This window comes from Puma concolor, chromosome A3 (genome assembly GCF_028749965.1).
Source record: "Puma concolor isolate L17-30 chromosome A3, mPumCon1.1.hap2, whole genome shotgun sequence".
In the NCBI taxonomy this organism is placed as follows: domain Eukaryota; kingdom Metazoa; phylum Chordata; class Mammalia; order Carnivora; family Felidae; genus Puma; species Puma concolor.
Genome location: NC_141669.1, coordinates 36,775,544 through 36,781,182, shown reverse-complemented (window position 1 = coordinate 36,781,182; position 5,639 = coordinate 36,775,544). Strand labels below are relative to the sequence as shown.

Sequence of the window (5,639 nt, the reverse complement as noted above, 5' to 3'; positions counted from 1 at the left end):
TGCACTTGGACCCCCCGGATCACAGCAATAAGAGATTAGGCGCCACCTGTACAGAGGAGCTTTTTGTTACATTCTTGGGCACAGAATACTTCTCGCCTATAGTTATAAAAATCTGTGGGAATTCCTTTATTTTCCAGGCTTCCAATTAAGAGAGAATTTCTGAGTCATTTTTCAGTAGAAAAAAATTACAAGAAATAGCTTCCTCCATCCCTACTTACCCTGATGTTAAACAAACTCTCCCTGTTGAGTTTTCAACATCCACTTCGATATAGCAAGTCAGGGGTCCTACGTGTCAGTAAAGGAAGGTAAATATACTAACGAAAACCTCGCTGTTAGTTATCTAGTGATCACTTCTGCATCCAACATTCTAGGCCACTTTAAGTATATATTAAAACTTGTTACTTGATTATATCTCAGAGGATTGAACGCTCCTTTTTTCCCTCTTTGGTTCTCACATTTCTGAGTAAACGCCATCATTTTCAAGTTAATAGAGCATTATGTTTTCTCTGCAAATAAAATCCCATAACTCTCAAGCAAAGAGAGAGGCAAATTCATGAAGAGGACACACAGCACTATTTTTCCTCCTGACATTTGGGATCTACGATAGGTTAAAAATGATGTTTTTATCTCTGGTGATTTATCAAACTCCAGATTTCATAAAAGAAAAACAGATGCACTGTAGAAAGGATACATCATCTTAATGTTTCGTTGTGACACTTTTGGTATCTGAAAAGCGTGTGTATTAAAGCTCCCCCTTCCAAAAACCCAGTAGTTCCTATGGTTTGCACAGTTTTTTCTTGTTTTCAAAACACACTGAAGTGAGAACATGCCAGGAGGCACCTTAAAAAAAATTGGTCACATTTGAAACATACAGATTATTTATAGACAAAAAAAAAAAAAAAAAAAACCAAAAAAACTCAGAGCTGAAAGAAAATCTGGTTGTCAACAGACAGTTGCTTTTTCTATGTTTTTTTCTGAGTTCATTTTGGTTTTTGTGTGGGTGGCTCATGTGAACTCAAAGGTTATTTGCTAAATGTTTTGTGAGATTAGGACATGTTGTCCTTTAAAATCTAAACTTAATTTATGTTTATTGCAAATATGTTTCTCTGCAGAATATGGGATACGGGATATTTTTTAAATATAAAATCACACCTAGAATTGCTATAAGAGTTCCTATGCTCCTACTTTTATTCAGTTTAGAAGGTATCATTCTCAATCATATTCCTAGTGGAAAACTCACAGTACAGAGTTCAGCAGTAAAAATTGTTTCTTTTTTACTTTTGTGTTGCTTTCACCTGCCAGCTTGGTTACTGATTAATCTTATTTCGAAAGGACTTAGACGCCAGAAGTTATAAAGTCGGCATGGACTGCGGATCAGATCTTTGCAGCACAAATGTAAGGTACCTCTTTCGAGTTTACAATGGGGAAAGAGAGAGGAAAATAAAAACCCACGTTTCAAAGGTGGGGAGGGCTTATTTTTGGTGCCTCTTTAGCAATGCTGAGCGACCAAATTCAGTCCCACCCAGAGCATATGGGCCCCCCAGAGGGCAGATGGTAGCAGTTGGCTGGGATTTGAATCCTCCTGCTGTGTGACACCAGGTAATTTACTTAACCTCTCTGTGCTTAGCTTCCTCAGATGGAAATTGAGTAGACAGTGGGCCCTTCCTCTCTGTCTTGGCGGGACATTAATGAACGCTTCATTCATAACATTTTGCATGGGGCCTGATACGCTGAGCCCTCCCTCCGTGTTAGCTGTCGCCATGATTACAGGGCCCTCCTGCTTCCTTGCGTGATTTTCGTTTAATTCTCACAGAAAGCCTGTGAGATAGAAAATAGAAGACGCGCTATTCAGAGACAAACCCAGTGAGAGTAGTGAAAAGCAGTACAGGCCAACTTTAGAATATACAAAGGAAAATCTCCAGAAGTTCAAGGAGGCTGTGACTCCCATCCTCTGGTGTTTCTCTGTAGGAAGGAAAGCCCTTGGGGGGGGGGGGGTGGTTAGTGGCGGGAGAGTCTCCCTCAAAATCTGATGCCTAGAAAGCTTTTCTGAGCAAAGCGTTGGGGTTAGCCAGTCTGGGGGTGAAGTCGCCAACTCCAAAGCTCATTTGCATGGAATCCCAGGCAACTGGCCCTCCAATGAGCCTCAGTTTCCTCAGTGGGCTTTGTGAGCTTGTCGTAGAGACCAAAGAAATGACATGACTCTGGCATCAGGGAAACCCTCAACAGGTGGAGGCCGCTGTGATCGTTACCGGGGCTCCAGGGATAGTGACGCTTTATTAGCATCTGGGTCAAGTAGCTGAACTCTGTTCTTAACAGTCTCCTCTACAGAACAGGTATCACTCAGGAGTTAGACTCTGCTGTTTCCATCTGTCCTCTTCTTCCCAGCGCAACAGAGTCCTCAGGTCGTTTGTCATAAGATGATCTCATACATTGTCACCTCCTTCAAAGACGAGTGAGTTAGCAGAGGTCTCCCAAGACAGCTTTCCTGAGAACACGCTCCCAGGTTTGGGGTGATCAGGGTCCTCAGGGGCTCAGACCTCTAGCGAGGGCAGTGTGACTGGCAGCATTTCTTTCTTTTTTTTTTTTTTTTTAATGTTTATTTATTTTTGAGAGAGAGAGTGAGAGAGAGGCAGAGAGAGACGGAGACTCAGAATCCGAAGCAGGCTCCAGGCTCTGAGCTGTCAGCACAGAGCCTGACGTGGGGCTCGAACCCACAAACCGTGAGAACATGGCCTGAGCCGAAGTCGGTCGCTCAGCCGACTGAGCCACCCAGGCACCCCAAGCATTTCTTGAGTGAACAGTACTTGGGAGTCTTTGGGTTGGGCTGACCCAAACTGCAAGTTTACCTATGCGGCCACGGGGAAAAGGCGAGGGTCCAGGGGAGAAACCCCGGCTTTGTGATGATGACAGGAGCAATAACTTTCATGATGCCGGAGACGAGTCTTTTCGCAGACGTCTGGGAGCCACGCTCTGCCCCACCCACCTTCCCAGGAGGGGAAGGGTTAGGGATGGGGTATGATGTTGGGCGGTCTGCATTATACAACTTTCTCTTCCTGTGTCCATTTGCTCATGAGGCAATGTTGCACGCTCCACCAAGGGTTTACATGCTATAATGCTTCAAGTTCAGTCAAATTTCCTCTTCTTTTCTTTTTGTGATAGCCACCATTTACGTTAGACCCAAATGCCCCCATGCTCCTCCTTAAAACTGTCTCCATTTCCCCGGGTGCCTCCCTCAGCAGGAGCCCCTGGTTTCATCTGCCTCTTGAGGGAATCTTGTGCAAGCACAGGGTAAGTGAGTTCTCACTTCCTTTTCTCCCTGTTTCTTGCCACCTCCTGGCATTCCAGATGGCCCCTCTCCGCTGTCCCAGACTTCAGGCTTCAGGGACCCGGCGACTCCCGCAGAGGACTAGGACAGTCGCGTGGGCTCTCCCAGGCATCACGCGCTCTGAAATGGGGACCCTCAACTCCCAGCTGCACCTTTTGCTCTCAGGAACAAATGTGTCTGAGGTTCAGTCACGTGACCGGGATAGAGGGAACAGAGCCGGAAAAGCCCTTCTCTTCCCCAGCGTTAGGGCCTCCAAGATGCTGCCGTAAATTGCACCTGCCCATTCTTGGCTCCCTAGATCCCTTGTCTGCTTCTACCACCCACATATTTAATGGGTGCTAGACGAAGAGAAAGGTCAGTGTCAGGGGCAGCAGTCCCCAGAGCTCCTCCCTGCAACCCCAGACCACCTGTCAGGGCAGGCTGGACTGCTGTAAAGATAGTCCCATCCAGCAGAGGGTCCCCATGAGAAAGGAAGGCATGCAGATTGTCCCAGCCAACACAATGCCTGTGGTATCTACCCTCCTTCCCCACCTGCCAAACCTCTATCTCCAGCAACAACAGCAAAACACTGAAGAAACCTGTATTCAAAGAAGAGAGACAGACTCTTAAGCAGGCTCAGCATGAAGCTCAATGCAGGGCTCGATCCCACAACCCTGAGATAAGGACCTGAGCTGAAATCAAGGGTCAGACACTCAACTGACTGAGCCACCCAGGTTCCCTAGTTATGGCATTTTATTTTTCTGAGCTCGAATAATGAAATACACATTCAATGAGGTGGTAAGTATATTCCCATAGTTCCTTAGAAGATGGATGGCAAGACTAAGAAGAAATCAAGGTGAATGTCGTTTGTTTAAACAATAGCCTTATTAACAACAGGGGCAAATAAATGCTGATCCCATGAAGAATACTGGAATAAGCACTCGCGGATAAAATACAGAAATACATGCTTTAAGAACACATATGATCACATTTTTGTTAAGAAATAAGTCTTGTTTGGAAACAAATCATCCCTGAGAGGAGTCTGAAATTAACTTCTGATAGCCAGACAGCCACACTATTTATACATTCCAATCACAATTACAATGTGCTCTTAATGTGAACATTCTAAATTATTAGTTACTTTATTAAGGACCAGAAAAGGGACTTCTGTGGCATAATGAGAACACCTTACAAGCTTCGAGAAGGGAAAAACCAAAAGACAACTCTGCATGGAGCTGGAGAACGTTGGATGTAATTTATGTAATAAAAGTGCTTAGTTTCTCTTTTCTGTTTAGGAATTGGTACACCCTTAGGGGTTCAGACAGCACCATGTTTCAGAACTGCTCTTTCCGGGGCAAGGTAAAAATGTGTATCATAGAAAAATAACAATTTATCATTGTAATGGTTACATCCCACTTCAGAAACCACTAGAGACTGCTTAACGTTCTTGTTTCAAACATGGTTTTCCTGAGTCTTCAGGTGACAACGGATACTGATGCCAGAAGGCTTTTTTTCCCATTTGTTCCTAATAAAAATGGCTAGATTCTGAGTTCATTTTCATCTGGGGTGACGTTAAGGTCTGTGCTTTCGTGGACTGATCCTTTCCTTCCCTCCTCTGTGCTCTTTCTTCGAAAGTCTCCAAAGGCAACATCTGGGTCCGGTCACCGAAGACAGATGGGCTCCCTCTACTTCGTCCCCCATCCCCGCGGGACCTCTGCCGGAGGCGCGGCATGCTATTTGAATGCAATGATATGCTGACTAAATCGTTCCTGCACGGTGCGCGCCGAGTGCATTCCTACTGTTAGAACCTATTCTGTATCTGTACAGGCCTCCTCATTACGGATGGCTTTCTCTATCTCAAAACATTCCTGGGATTTCCAGATGCTGCCATTGAACAAATTCTCATTATTTTGCTTCTGTTCCTTTATACAGCCAAATGGTCCTCCTCTGACATTGCAGGGGGCCAATTTCGTAAAAATAATCACTTTTGCTACTGTGGTTATTAACCAATAAATGGTTGAGAATCAATGTGGGGTTCTTTTGCGCTGTGGCGACATTAAATCCTCGACGTTTCCTGCCGGTGTTAAGACTTCATACACTTGAAGCTAACTTGCTTTCTCTTTCTCTTATTCTTACGCTTATGAAACAAGCATCTAAATGTTCCACTTTGGTAATAGGAACTAAGGTTTTTTTGTAGAGTAGTAATTAACAGTAGTAACAATTTTTTATTGAACCCTAATGATGGATCATATCTAAGGTAAGCGCTTTCAAGTATCTTCTCAACAGCCTCATGAGGTAAATATCACATTCTCTCCATTTTGTAAATGAAGATGAG

The 5,639-nt window shown here is 44.3% G+C and overlaps 1 long non-coding RNA gene across 1 annotated transcript; it reads left to right on the top strand.

Annotated features, from left to right (window-relative positions):
• The first annotated feature begins 1,374 nt into the window (after positions 1–1,374).
• LOC147582369 (uncharacterized) lies at positions 1,375–5,332 on the top strand. The gene is made up of 2 exons (XR_015249037.1): positions 1,375–1,599; positions 4,940–5,332. It is a non-coding gene; the product is annotated as an uncharacterized LOC147582369 (long non-coding RNA).
• The last annotated feature ends 307 nt before the right edge of the window (positions 5,333–5,639 follow it).